We start from the raw sequence: 13,446 nt of genomic DNA, 5'->3' as shown, positions 1-13,446 counted from the left end.
TCTACTAAAAATATCACAAAAAAAAGAAAAAAAAGTTAGCTGGGCTTGGTAGTGTGCGCCTGTAGTCCCAGCTACTTGGGAGGCTAGGGTAGGAGAATAGCTTTAACCCAGGAGGCAGAGGTTGCAGTGAGCCGAGATCGCTCACTGCGTCTCAAAAAAAAAAGAAAAGAAAAGCATCTTTTCAAAAAGTTTTTGGGCCAGGCACGATAGCTCACACCTGTAATCCCAGCACTTTGGAAGGCCGAAGTGGATGGATCATGAGGTCAGGAGTTCGAAACCAGCCTGGCCAACATGGTAAAATCCTGTCTCTACTAAAGATACAAAATTAGCCGGGCATGGTGGCGTGCACTTGTAATCCCAGCCACTCGGGAGGCTGAGGCAGAAGAATCACTTGAACTCGGGAGAAAGAAGTTGCAGTGAGCCGAAATTGCACAACTGCACTCCACCCTGTGTGATAGGGCGAGACTCCATCCCAAAAAAAAAAAAAAAAAAAAAGTTTTCAATAAACACTTTTCATGAAGATCTTGTGTATCTTTCAACTTATTGATACTTTGTTTTTGTCACTACTGTAAGTGATAACTTTTAAACATGTATCTTCTATTTCTTACACAGCCATATTAATTCCAGCAATTTGTTAAACATATTAGGTAAAAATAAATTACTTCTTCCTTTCTAATCTTACCTTTTAGTCTAATTATAAAAAGTCAGCTGGGCACAGTGGCTCACGCCTGTAATCCCAGCAATTTGGGAAGCCGAGGTGGGTGGATCACAAGGTCAGGAGATTGAGACCATGCTGGCTAACACAGTGAAACCCTGTCTATACTAAAAATACAAAAAAATTAGCCGGGCGTGGTGATGGGCACCTGTAGTCTCAGGTACTCAGGAGGCCGAGGCAGGAGAATGGCGTGAACCCGGGAGGCGGAGCTTGCAGTGAGCCAAGATCACACCACTGCACTCCAGCCTGGGCAACACAGTGAGACTCTGACTCAAAAAAAAAAAAAAAAAAAGCTAATTATACCTAATTATACCTTTTATTTATATTTCTTGTCTTACTGTACTGAGAATCTCAAAAAAAAAAAAAACAGTGAATACACACGGTGATACAGGTAGTCTTATCTCTTTTTTTTCTTGTCTTTTTTTTTTTTTCTTTTTGAGACAAGATCTCACTCTGTTGTCCAGGCTGGAGTGCAAAGGCACAATCACAGCTCACTGCAGCCTCGGCCTCCCAGGCTCAGGTGACTGTCCCGCCCCAGCCTCCCTTGCCCAGGCTGGTCCGGAACTCCTGGGCTCAAACCACCCACCGGCCTTCCAAAGTGCTGGGATTATAGGTGTGAGCCAGCACGCCCAGCCCAGTCCCGTCACGTCTTGATGCTAACGTTTCACTGTTAAGAATAACATTTGCTGTAGACTTTTGGTACACATTTTTATCAGATTAAGGAAGTTCATCTATCCTAGTTTGCTAAGCATGAGAATTAAGAATGGGTGTCAACTTTATCACATTTCGTTTCAGCATGTATCAAGGAGACTGTTACTTTTTTCCCTTAATCTGTTAATTTACCAGCTTTTACATTTATTCTGCCTTTGATATTTTTCTTTCCTTTCTTCTAGTTTCTTCTCTCACTTTACTGGTTTCTGCTCTTTTCTCATACTTTCTACCTAGAATTTCTCTTTCAAAGTCATTCTGTTTCTCCCTTTTGCATTCGCCAGGGGGTTGGGAGAGCGAAGGGAGGTAGTTCTCAGGGTAATTAATAAATATTTGAATGGCTAAAAGGTGAAATACCTAATAGGTGCCAGATCCTTGAGGTGACCTTATCCAAAACCAGTCTTCAAATGTAACATATTACATTTATATAAATTGTTCCTGTCTTGGGCTCAAGAAAAAAAAAGTTACTTGAGATGCAGTCACTAGAGGGAGAATTATAGTAGAATGTTTTAAACAGAAATGGTGTTTTACCCTCTAGAGAAGCATCGAAAATGCATTAGCTATCATCCGAATTTTCTTTTGAATACAGTACTATATTTAATTTTAACTACTAGCACTTGGGTTCCCCCATTTAATATCTAGAAAGTAGGGTACTAGATTATAAAAATGCCAAGTATCTTAAGAGAGACAAGGAATAACGTTTATGCATTCTGTAATTCAACACTGTATGTTAAAAAGGCCAGCCCATGTCTCTTCTTAATTTTCAAATTAAAGAAGCCAAACCCAAATCTCTGAATTCTGGCTAATAGTTTCGGAGTCACTTTAAAAAACTTTGCCAAGTTTTTTCATTAGTCTATATTTAATTGTCCTAAAGTCTGTATTTCATTTAACTCCATGAAATGCATATATTTGAGGAAAGATGTTAGAGTAACCATGACCTAGAAATGAAAAGGGCACTTACACAAAAGAAACAAATCAGCAAACAACTCTGTAACAGAATTCTGGAGTCTTTAGTCTTACAGAAAACCACGTTAAACATCATAAGAGAATACGACACTTAGTCCACACCTGACTCCAAAGAGTCCCTCAACTACAACCAGGATTACTTTTTTTTTTTTTTTGAGACAGAGTCTCTCGCTCTGTCGCCCAGGCTGGAGTTGGAATGCAGTGGTCTGATCTTGGCTCTTTGCAACCTCTGCCTCCTGGATTCAGGTGATTCTCGTGCCTCAGCCTCCCAAGTAGCTGGGAGTACAGGCATGCACCACCACACCCGGCTTATTTTTATATTTTTAGTAGAGACGGGGTTTCGCCATACTGCCCAGGTTGGTCTCAAACTCTTGACCTCAGGTGATCAGCCGGCCTTGGACTCCCAAAGTACCGGGATTGCAGGTGTGAGCCACAGCCCCTGGCCAAAATCTTTACTTTGTGATTTCTACAAACCTTTCATCACTTTTAGATTTTAAACATTTTCCAACCTCTATAAGCTAGAATAGATGGGGATCTGTTTTTTAACAGAAATTTTAAGCTGTTTTAGAGAAAAATAAACTTGGCTCAAATGACAAATGTGAAAATATCAAAACTACAAAGCATAGGAGGATGTGGGAAAGGGCTGTAGTGTTCTTCATGACACATATGAAAGTATTTCCCAAATATATATATTAAATGTCCTTCAAATATAACAGAAGTTAAATGCAAAATAGCATACATATACCTATCCAAAAGCTGTTAGTAATTTTAAATAAGGTTTGATAAGTAAATTGGCCTCCACCAAAGATCCAAAGATATACTAGTAAAGCTTGATGCCACTAAGGAGGGAGAGAGCCTGGTTTAAATGACTGAAATTCAGGCAGCAGCTTATGAGCACATCAATTAAACATCTAACGAACAAGAACTGGGGATGTGCCACTATGTTAAGCACCAAGAATGTGGCTCTAGAAGAGCAACAGTCTAATAGGTAAGCTATTTGTGGAAGTGCCCAAGGAAAATGCATGGAAAGAAGAACTATAGGGCCTGGCATGGTGGCACATGCCTGTAATCCCAGCACTTTGGGAGGCCGAGGTGGGCGGATCACCTGAGGTCGAGAGTTCAAGACCAGCCTGGACAACATGGAGAAACCCCGTCTCTACTAAAAATACAAAATTGGCCAGGCGTGGTGGCACATGCCTGTAATCCCAGCTACTGGGGAGGCTGAGGCAGGAGAAACATTTGAACCCAGGAGGCAGAGGTTGCAGTGAGCTGAGATCGCACCATCGCACTCCAGCCTGGGCAACAAGAGCAAAACTCTGTCTCAAGAAAAAAAAGAAGAACTGTAACAGAAGTATGTGCAAGCCGTTGGGGAGATGGGAGGTCTGGGGAGATAGCACAAGAGGGAGGAGAAGGAGCCCACGATGTCTAAGGAGGGAATCAGAAAAACTTCACATAAGGGCATCTGAGTCAAGGACTGAAGTCAGAATGTGAGTGTCCAGGCACACAGAGGGACAAGTGACAAATGTGAATGGACAAAAATTACACAGTGCACCAGATAATGTGGGGAAGGTCTTTACCTCACATGTCAGCCAAATAAGCATTATCCTTTCAAGATAACAAAAACTGTAAGCAAATAATTCTTGATGCCAATCCAAAACATGTAATCGAGTTTTGATGGAATTTGGTAAGGAATGCCTGATGTCCAAAATTAAAAAAAGCAATAGACCAGGTTTAAGTCCTTCAGGAGGGAACACATCTTGGGCTGACTGATGCGGGTGAGTAAGGGTTTGAGGGTTTGTACTTGCAAAGGTGTAGGAGGCTAAGGTTACTTAGGATGCATGAAAGGACCTCAGCAGTGGACGTGGCTGAAAGGATGCATGGAGGTAGGGGAGAAGGTATCCAGAACAGAGGGTGAAAACATGGGAAAGTGTTGGAGACCTGGGCCTAAAGGGACTGTGACATGGCACTAAAAAGTTTGTGTGTTCAATGAGATACCATCTCACACCAGTTAGAATGGCAATCATTAAAAAGTCAGGAAACAACAGGTGCTGGAGAGGATGTGGAGAAATAGGAACACTTTTACACTGTTGGTGGGATTGTAAACTGGTTTAACCATTGTGGAAAACAATATGGCGTTCCTCAAGGATCTAGAACTAGAAATACCATTTGACCCAGCAATCCCATTACTGGGTATATACCCAAAGGATTATAAATCATGCTGCTATAAAGACACATGCACAGGTATGTTTATTGCGGCACTATCCACAACAGCAAAGACTTGGAATCAACCCAAATGTCCATCAGTGACAGACTGGATTAAGCAAATGTGGCACATATACACCATGGAATACTATGCAGCCATAAAAAAGGATGAGTTTGTGTCCTTTGTAGGGACATGGATGCAGCTGGAAACCATCATTCTCAGCAAACTATCGCAAGAACAGAAGACCAAACACCGCATGTTCTCACTCATAGGTGGGAATTGAACAATGAGATAACTTGGACTCTGGAAGGGGAACATCACACACCAGGGCCTATTAGGGGGAGCAGGGAGTGGGGAGGGATGGCATTGGGAGTTATACCTGATGTAAATGACGAGTTGATGGGTGCTGACGAGTTGATGGGTGCAGCACACCAACATGGCACAAGTATACAAATGTAACAAACCTGCACGTTGTGCACATGTACCCTAGAACTTAAAGTATAATAATAATAAAAAAAAAAACAGTTTGTGTGTTATCCTCTGGGCAAGGGAAGACCACCATGGGCTCTTTATGAAGGAGAGGACCATGAAATGTGTGCCTTACAAAGATCTCTATGGCAGCCACATGGAGACTGGAAATACACACAGCATCAGGAGGCTCTAATGTTACCGAGTGAATGTTTGTGTCTTCCCAAAAATGGTATGTTGAAATCTAATCCCCAATGTGACGGTAGAAAGAGGAAGGTCTTTGGTAAGTAATGAGGTTTTGAGGATAGACCCTTCATGAAGGGGATTAGTGCCCCTATAAGAAGAGTCCAGAGAGCTACCTTTCTGCCTGGTGAGAATACAGTGAAAAGTCAAGTGTCTGCAGCCTGGAAGAGAGCTCTCACCAAAATCTGAGCATGTGAACACCCTGGTCTCAGACTTGCAGCCTCTAGAACCGTGAGAAATAAATGTCTGTTGTTTGCAAGCTATCCAGTCTATAGTACTTTGTTGTAACAGTCTGAACTGGCTAAGACATATGGAGAGAGACTCTGAGGGTTTGAATTGTGTTGGAGACAGTAGGGATGAAAAAGAAGTGATTAATTCGAGATATATTTAGGAGGTAGAAATCAATATAATTTCTTGATAGACTAGTATAGAAATTAAAGATAACCAAAACTTTTAGTTTGGTAAATAAATGGTACATCATTAACTGAAAAAGGAAAAGATTGTCTGAGAAGATGATAATTATTATAACTAACACTGAGCACTATTCTAAATCCTTTAAAGCACTGACTCTTTTAGTCTTCACAACAACCGTATAAGGTCCCTAATCTACAGATGGAAAAAACCAATGCACAGAAAGGTTAATAAATTTGCCCAAGGTCACACAGCCAGAAATGGCAGAACCAAGATTTGAACTCAGACACACTCTCAAATACCACATTACACTGTACGGTACCCAACCAGTTAAATGTCTCCATGTCTGAGGGACATCAAGGGAGTTGTATTTAATTCGCATTTGGAAAACAGACCTAGGGCTCACAAGAATATGGCTATGAATTTTAGTGTCATCAACATAATTCTATTTCCTGAGGCCATGGGAAAAATGAGATGGACATTTAGAGTGAAGAAAGAACCAAAATGTAAGGCGCAGCAAGACAGATCCAAGAAGGACACTAGGAAGGAGATTTTTCAACCAGTGATCATCCACAGGCTGGCTCAGTTGCCATACCACAGAGGTACAAACTTGAAGTGGTCTGGACCTTCTCCGTGTGAAAATGGCGAACCCATTCACTATTTGCTAGATGAATGAATTTAACATCTAGCTATTTGCTGGATTTACCATCTAGCTAAAGAATAGCTAAAAGATTCCAGCTTAGATCATGTCATCAAGAAAGGAGGCCTGATAGAGTATGAAACGGGGAAAACAAGAAAAACAAACAAAAAAATGGATGCTCTCAGCTCTTGAAAGGATGATTTATACCCGTGTTTGAGCAAAGTGACTTCTGCCTTCAGAGAAGCAGCAGCAAAGCTAGCTCCTCTCTCAAGCAGCACCCCATCTCATCCATCACCCACTTCCCCCACCTGCCCCCAGCCTACACCGTAAGAGGGCCCCAGCCATGCTGCAGCAACACCAGAAGCACACAAGAAAACGTGCTGGCGCATAGACAGCGCAAGTAAATAATGGCTCCTGTGATAATCAGCTTTTGTTTTTAATGGGCTTCACATGACTCATCAGCTATCATGTGTGCTATAGCCTGAGCTCTGGCTCTAAATCAAACAAGTTCAAAGGGAGGAAGAAAGGAATAACAGCAAAAGATGAGCAGATATCTCAAGAAGCCTTAATCCTACAGAGGAAAATCAGAAATGGAGGCAGGGAGAAGACAGTTTCCCCGTTGAGCACTCAGGTACCGAGGGTCCAGAGAGGGCGGAAGCTGAAACAGCTGCAGAGAGAGGCAGCCTAGTTGCCATGGTGCCATCCTGCCAGCCAGCAAGGTTTCATCAGACCATCCCCTTTCTGCCACAGTTCCTGTCTTGTGGGCAGCAGAAGCACCAAGAAAGAAGAAAAACAGTTGTTTGTATTCTTATGGCCGCAGAGTCGTAGCTCTACGACCTATTTCTACAAGTGACAAGTAGAAAGAGCTAAGAAACAGAGAAAGCAGCCAAACTCCTTTGGAATGTATTTAATCTAACTTCATTCTATGGATAAAATGCCCTCGTGAACAAACACTCATCCCCAAAACATCTTTTTTTTTTTGGTATTTATAATCCAAGAACCTTGACACAGAATGTCCGCTTTTTATCAAGGCTCTTTCCCACAATGACTTCTGATAATGGGGCTTGGGGCTCATTCCCAGGTGAAAAGCATGAGTTTGTGGCAAAGAAAACAGTATTTTTTGGTCACCACACTGGAATGGAAGCCAGGAGACTCTGAAGGATGACTTGGCACTAATACAAATCAGCAAATGACTTTAGCACTTCTAAGCCTCAATTTCTTCATCTGTAAAATGAGAAGAATGGACTGGGTGAACACAAAGTCCTTCCACTCTCTTAACCTATGCTCATGGGTGCTCAGGGCAAGGGAACCCTTCCAGGTATCTCTTGTGATATTAGGCTGTCCATGTGTCAGGACCGTGATTGTGCCTCCAGGGACACACAAGTGTGAGAGTGGCTACAACTCAGTGGAAGGAATAAGCAAACACATACACACTCACAAAGTTAGATCCCTGTATTTGATTAAACCATGGGTTAGTGGACAGGAACCATGTCTTACACATCTTTACACACTCGATATCCAGCACTTACCAGGCACTGGGCTTAACAAATGTTTACTGCATGCAATTTGAGGCAAATCTTTAAAATATCATATTATGAAACTTTTCAGACTGCCAGTTACGGATTGAATCGTGTTCCCCTAAAATTCACATGCTGAAGCTCTAATTCCCAGTACCTCAGACTATAATGTTTTTTGGAGCTAGGACCTTTATAGAGGGAATCAAGTTAAAAAGAGGTCATTAGGGTGGGTCCTAATCTTCCCTCATGGTCTCTTCACAAGAAAGGAACTGTGATCACAGATATGAACACAGGGAGGATGGCATGAAGAGACATAGGGAGAAGACAGCCATCCACAGCTAAGCAGAAAGGCCTAGAACAGATTCTCCCTCACAGTCCTCAAAAGGGACCAACCCCACTGACATCTTGATCTTAGACTTTCAGGCTCCACAACTGTGAGGAAATACATTTCTGTTTTTGAAATCACAGTTTTAAAGCCACCCAGTTTATGGTACTTTGTTATGGCAGCTCTAGTAAACTAATACAATATCCAGAAGTAGAGAGAACTATATAATGAAATCTCCCATCACACCACCCAGATCTTTCACTCCAGCATACTTCACTTTGCATCTCTAAAATATATGGACATTTCCTTACATAACAACAATACGCTTATCAAACCTAACAGAATTAACACTAATTGAAAAGCAGATTTAATTCCCAGAAGAAATAAACCTTACACTAAAACACACACTTACATTCCTCCATTAAAACTATTAACACTATTAGGCCGGGCACGGTGGCTCATGCCTATAATCCCAGCACTTTGGGAGGCCGAGGCGGGCAGATCACTTGGGGTCAGAAGTTTGAGACCAGCCTGGCCAACATGGTGAAACCCCATCTCTACTAAAAATACAAAAATTAGCCAGGCATGGTAGCTTGGGGTCCCAGCTACTCAGGACGCTGAGGCAGGAGAATTGCTTGATCCTGGGAGGCAGAAGTTGCAGTAACCCAAGATTGTACCGCTGCACTCAAGCCTGGGCGACAGAGCAAGACTCTGTCTCAAATTTAACAAAGGAAAGGGAAAGGGAAAGGAAGAAAGAAAGAGAAAAGAAAGAACGCTGTTAACACTATCAAAAACAAAACACCAGTAAGCTTGAATTTCTGTCAAACAACCCTCAGAGGATAAGCAAGACTCTCAGAATAATTCAATTTCTTAATCAGCTCTCATATTCAACAATTACCTGAAAGTAAAAACCTGTGTTTCTTTATTCACGTACAGAAAAGAAAGGAAAAATGCAGTCAGTATTCGTACCCACTCCCTGGTCACTGAAAATTCACTTTTCAAACTAATCCCTAGAAATTTAGTAGACATCATTAAGTCTTTAGTTTAAAAATAATATGTGCACTGGTATTGTGTGTTATATTGCACATAATTTAAGCGCATGAAAATTGACATGACAGAGCTCAAAACCACTACCAAAAAAAAAAAAAAAAAGATAAATACAAAACCATACCTTGCCAGGGTAGAGAACCGCTTGTAATTTTCTAAAACGTTAGAGACGGGAGTTACCAACGCTTCAACAATTGACAATTTCCAATCACATGTCCTCTTCAGGAAGGTTACTTTTTGTCTGAGGTTAAGACAGGGAGAAATGTTAAAGTCAGAATGGCCTACTTAAAAAGGTTTTCAAAAGACTCTTTTGAAAAGCATTCGCTCCATCAACTTTCAAAACAGGCATCGCTGTAAAAACCCGCAATCCAGCTAATTAGTCTCAGCTGTTTGTCATATGGCACTGCAGACCAGTCAAGTGATTTTTGCCCCTTTCAAGCTTACCAAGTTCCAATTCGACTGGCCACTCAGAGGGCGGCTTTATTAACCTCTTCTGGTAATAGAAGACTCGTACTTCAGCTCTTTCTTCCTCCCCCCTACCCCGTGAATCAAAAAAGTAGAACATTTGTTTTCTTGAGAAAATATTTAGAAAAGTATTGTATTCTCAAGGCCCTTGAAGGTTATATTCGTATTGTTGCTTACAAATACAATGCCTCATCCAAACAAACGATATGGGAGATCAAATGGAAGTGGCAGGAGGAAAGGGGCTGGATTACTTACCAGACCTTGCAGCTGGCCTCCAATTCCATAAGTAAAACTGCCTACAAGGGAGTCCACCCAGATATCTTGCTGGCATCTCAATCCAACATGTCCTGTACTCACCTCCTTTGCTTTTCTCCACAACCTTGCTTCAATACCACTTCTCTTCCTGTGTCTTGAATCACACAATCCCAACACACACAGCCAGAAATCTGATGGTTCTCATTAACTCCTCCCTCTCTGCCCCTCCCACTTCCAATTGGCCAGCAGGTCCTAAGGATATTCATCATCTCGCCTTTACTCCAAGTTTTGATTATTTCTTGGATGGCTATAATAAACCTCTTATTTGGTTTTCTGATCCCCACGTATTCTTGACTCTGATCCATCCTCCACACCACACCCAAAGTGATCTTTCCAAAAGGCAAATGAGAGTCCATCACTCTCCTGTTAATGGCTCCCCACAATCTCCACAATAAAATTCCTACTCCTTAAGCTTCTGCCTTCAGTATCACCTGCCTCCTGCCTATAAGCTGCTAGAGTCCAGCCATCAGAATTCGTTGTAATTCTCTAAGTTAAGTGGTTCTCAAACTGTGGTTCCAAGACCAGTATTACCAGCATCTTCTAGGAGCTTACTACTTTTGCACATTCTTGGGCCCACCCCACTGAATCAGAAATGCTGAGGATAGGGCACAGCTGTCTGTGGTTCAACAAGCACTCCAGGTGATTCTGATACACACTAAAGTGTGAGAGCTGCTGCTCTAACTGCACCAAGCTCTGTTCACCAAGAGAATCAGCTCCTTGGCTCCTTGTGCCAGCAATGCTGAGCTGGATGCACCTTCCCTGTGCTTAGTATTTCTACAACTGGTCACCCCTGTATGCTAATTATTCAATTTATTTCTTGGTCTTTGTTGTTGGTTTGTGACGATCTTGAAGACGGGGTTGTATCTTTTTTTTTATTCATTCACCCCCCAACGAGTTATTGAGCACTTATTAATTATTGGGTGAAATGTTGGACATAGAACTAATCAATGTATCCCTTACCTCTAGGAGAAGCTACGCTTTCATTTTGGCAGCTCAGCGTGTGACTGAAGACTCAATCTGTCCAATCTAAAAAAACTACCACCAGCCTCAAGAACTGTGGGCAGCTAAGAAAAGTCTGAGCACAACCAGTCTGACATCTCTTCTCATGGTAAATGAAATGGAAGTTTTGTTTCATACCTGATGAAAATCTCATGAAAATGCACCCCTTTCTCTTTTATATCTCACAGCAACCTCGAGAATTTTGAGAACAATTTAGTAAGAAAAATGTATCAAGATTTTTAAATCCCAGATTAAAATTCATTAGAGTTAGCTTCCTTTAATTACAAGTTCATATTAGCACTTCTCAAGCCTCAAGATATATAGGAATCTCCTAGGGATCTTTCAAAATGCTAATTCTGATTCAATATTCACGTAGGGGGAGATCAAGACCTTACCGGCTAACACAGTGAAACGCCGTCTCTAGAAACACAAAAAATTCGCTGGGCGTGGCGATGGGTGCCTGCAGTCCCAGCTACTCGGGAGGCTGAGGCAGGAGAATCGCGTGAACCCGGGAGGCGGAGCTTGCAGTGAGCCGAGATCAGGCCACTGCTCTCCAGCCTGGACGACAGAGCGAGACTCCGTCTCAAAAAATAAATAAATAAATAAATAATTTCTCTAGGGGGCCCAGGAGTCTGTATTTCGAGTAAGCACCCAGGTGATGCCCAGGTAATACCGACATTCCTAACTCTGGAACTATAATTTGAATAGCAAGTAAAATTATTACAACAATACCATTTTTCGTAGTCTGCTTAAAGCAACAAAACCTTTTTTGGATGCTTTTGCATTAAAATCTTTCTAAAATATCTTTCAGACTTCAGAATAAAGATGGCATGCTCAGCATGTACATGTGGTTCTGCTTCCTCCCAAAATCTCACTAATATAACAATAAAGAATGTTTTATTTCTTTTAGACATAAACTCACAAGGACAAAGATCAGGTAGTGGAAGCAACAAAATGGTAGAGGCTAGAGAGTAGATGGACTAGAGGTAACTGATTAACAGATCTCGGAAAGCTGACTCTTCATCTGCCAGTAGGGAAATCCAAGAAGGAACTCATCACAGAATCTCCAGAAAGTCTCAGGAATTCAGAACCCCAAAACTTCTGGAATTTGGGGGACCGTAAAATCGGAACTCAAAACAGACAGAATGGTGGTCATCTGCTTAAAAAGCAGCTCAGCTTTTTAAGAGAAGAAAAGAAAGAAAGAACTACCAAATAGAAAATAACGAGCAAAATGGCATAGTAAGTCCCTATCTATCGATAATTACTTGAAATGTGAATGTATTACATTCTCCAATTAAAAGACATAGAGGCTGGGCATGGTGGTTCATGCCTGTAATCCTAGCACTTCGGGAGGCCAAGGCGGGCAGATCACTTGAGCTCAGTTCAAAACCAGCCTAGCCAACATAGTGAAACTTCGTCTCTACTAAAAATACAAAAAAAATTAGGCAGGCATGATGGCGGACACCTGTAGTCCCAGCTACTCGGGAGGCTGAGGCAGGAGAATGGCGTGAACCCGGGAGGCGGAGCTTGCAGTGAGCTGAGATCCGGCCACTGCACTCCAGCCCAGGCGACAGAGCAAGACTCCGTCTCAAAAAAATAAATAAATAAATAAAAACAAAAGGCATAGAATGACAGAATATATATAAAAAGTAAGATACAATTATTTGCTGCCTGAAGGAGAGTCGTTTTAGATTTAAGGGCAGACAGACTGGAAGTGAAGGGATGGAAAAAAATATTTCATGCAAATAGAAACCAAAAGAAAGCAGGGGTGACTATACTTATATCAGAATAGACTTCAAGTAAAAAACAGTCCCAAGAGACCAAGAGGGTAGTTATGTGGTGACAAGGAGGTGAATTCATCAAGCAGATATAACAGTTGTAAACATGTAGGCACCCAACATCAAAGTACCTAAATATATAAAGCAAATATTAACCAAACTGAAAGGAGAAATAGATAACCATACAATAATAGTAAGGGATTTGAATACCCTAATTTCAACAATGAACAGATCATCCAGATAGAAAATCAATAAGGAAATGGCAGGTCTGAACAATATTATAGAACAAATAGAATTAACAGGCACATACAGAACTTTCTATCCAACTATAGGAGAATATACATTATTCTCAAGTGCACGTGGAATATTCTTCAGGATAGAACATATAGTAGGCCACAAAACAAGTCTCAACAAATTTAAGAAGATTGAAATCATACTAAATATCTTTTCTGACCACACCAACACGTAACTAGAAATCAATAACAGGAAGAAAACTGAAAATTTCACAAATATGTGGAAATTCAGTAACATAATCCTGAACAGCTACTTGGTCAAATAAAATCAAAAGGAATTTTTTTTAATCTCGAGATACATGAAAATAGAATATAACACATCAAAATTTTATGGGATTCAGCAGACGCAGTTT

The 13,446-nt window shown here is 41.3% G+C and overlaps 1 protein-coding gene across 8 annotated transcripts in view; it reads right to left on the bottom strand.

Moving 5' to 3' along the window:
- The window catches only part of LOC105489977 (RAB27A, member RAS oncogene family), an 88,603-nt gene that overhangs the window by 58,189 nt on the left and 16,968 nt on the right, over window positions 1–13,446 (bottom strand). For 5 of the 8 annotated variants that reach the window (XM_071066819.1, XM_071066818.1, XM_011755165.2 and 2 more), the window contains exon 2: window positions 9,368–9,484. The gene's annotated coding sequence lies outside the window, so the exon portion shown is untranslated. Of the gene's footprint in view, window positions 1–9,367; window positions 9,485–9,963; window positions 10,036–10,065; window positions 11,148–11,944; window positions 11,969–13,446 lie in introns of those variants that run through there. The other 3 variants (XM_071066816.1, XM_011755170.3, XM_011755171.3) reach the window with 3 other exon arrangements.

This window comes from Macaca nemestrina, chromosome 7 (genome assembly GCF_043159975.1).
Source record: "Macaca nemestrina isolate mMacNem1 chromosome 7, mMacNem.hap1, whole genome shotgun sequence".
NCBI lineage: Eukaryota > Metazoa > Chordata > Mammalia > Primates > Cercopithecidae > Macaca > Macaca nemestrina.
The sequence above is the reverse complement of the archived record's forward strand: the minus strand, read 5'-3'. Positions and strand labels throughout refer to the sequence as shown.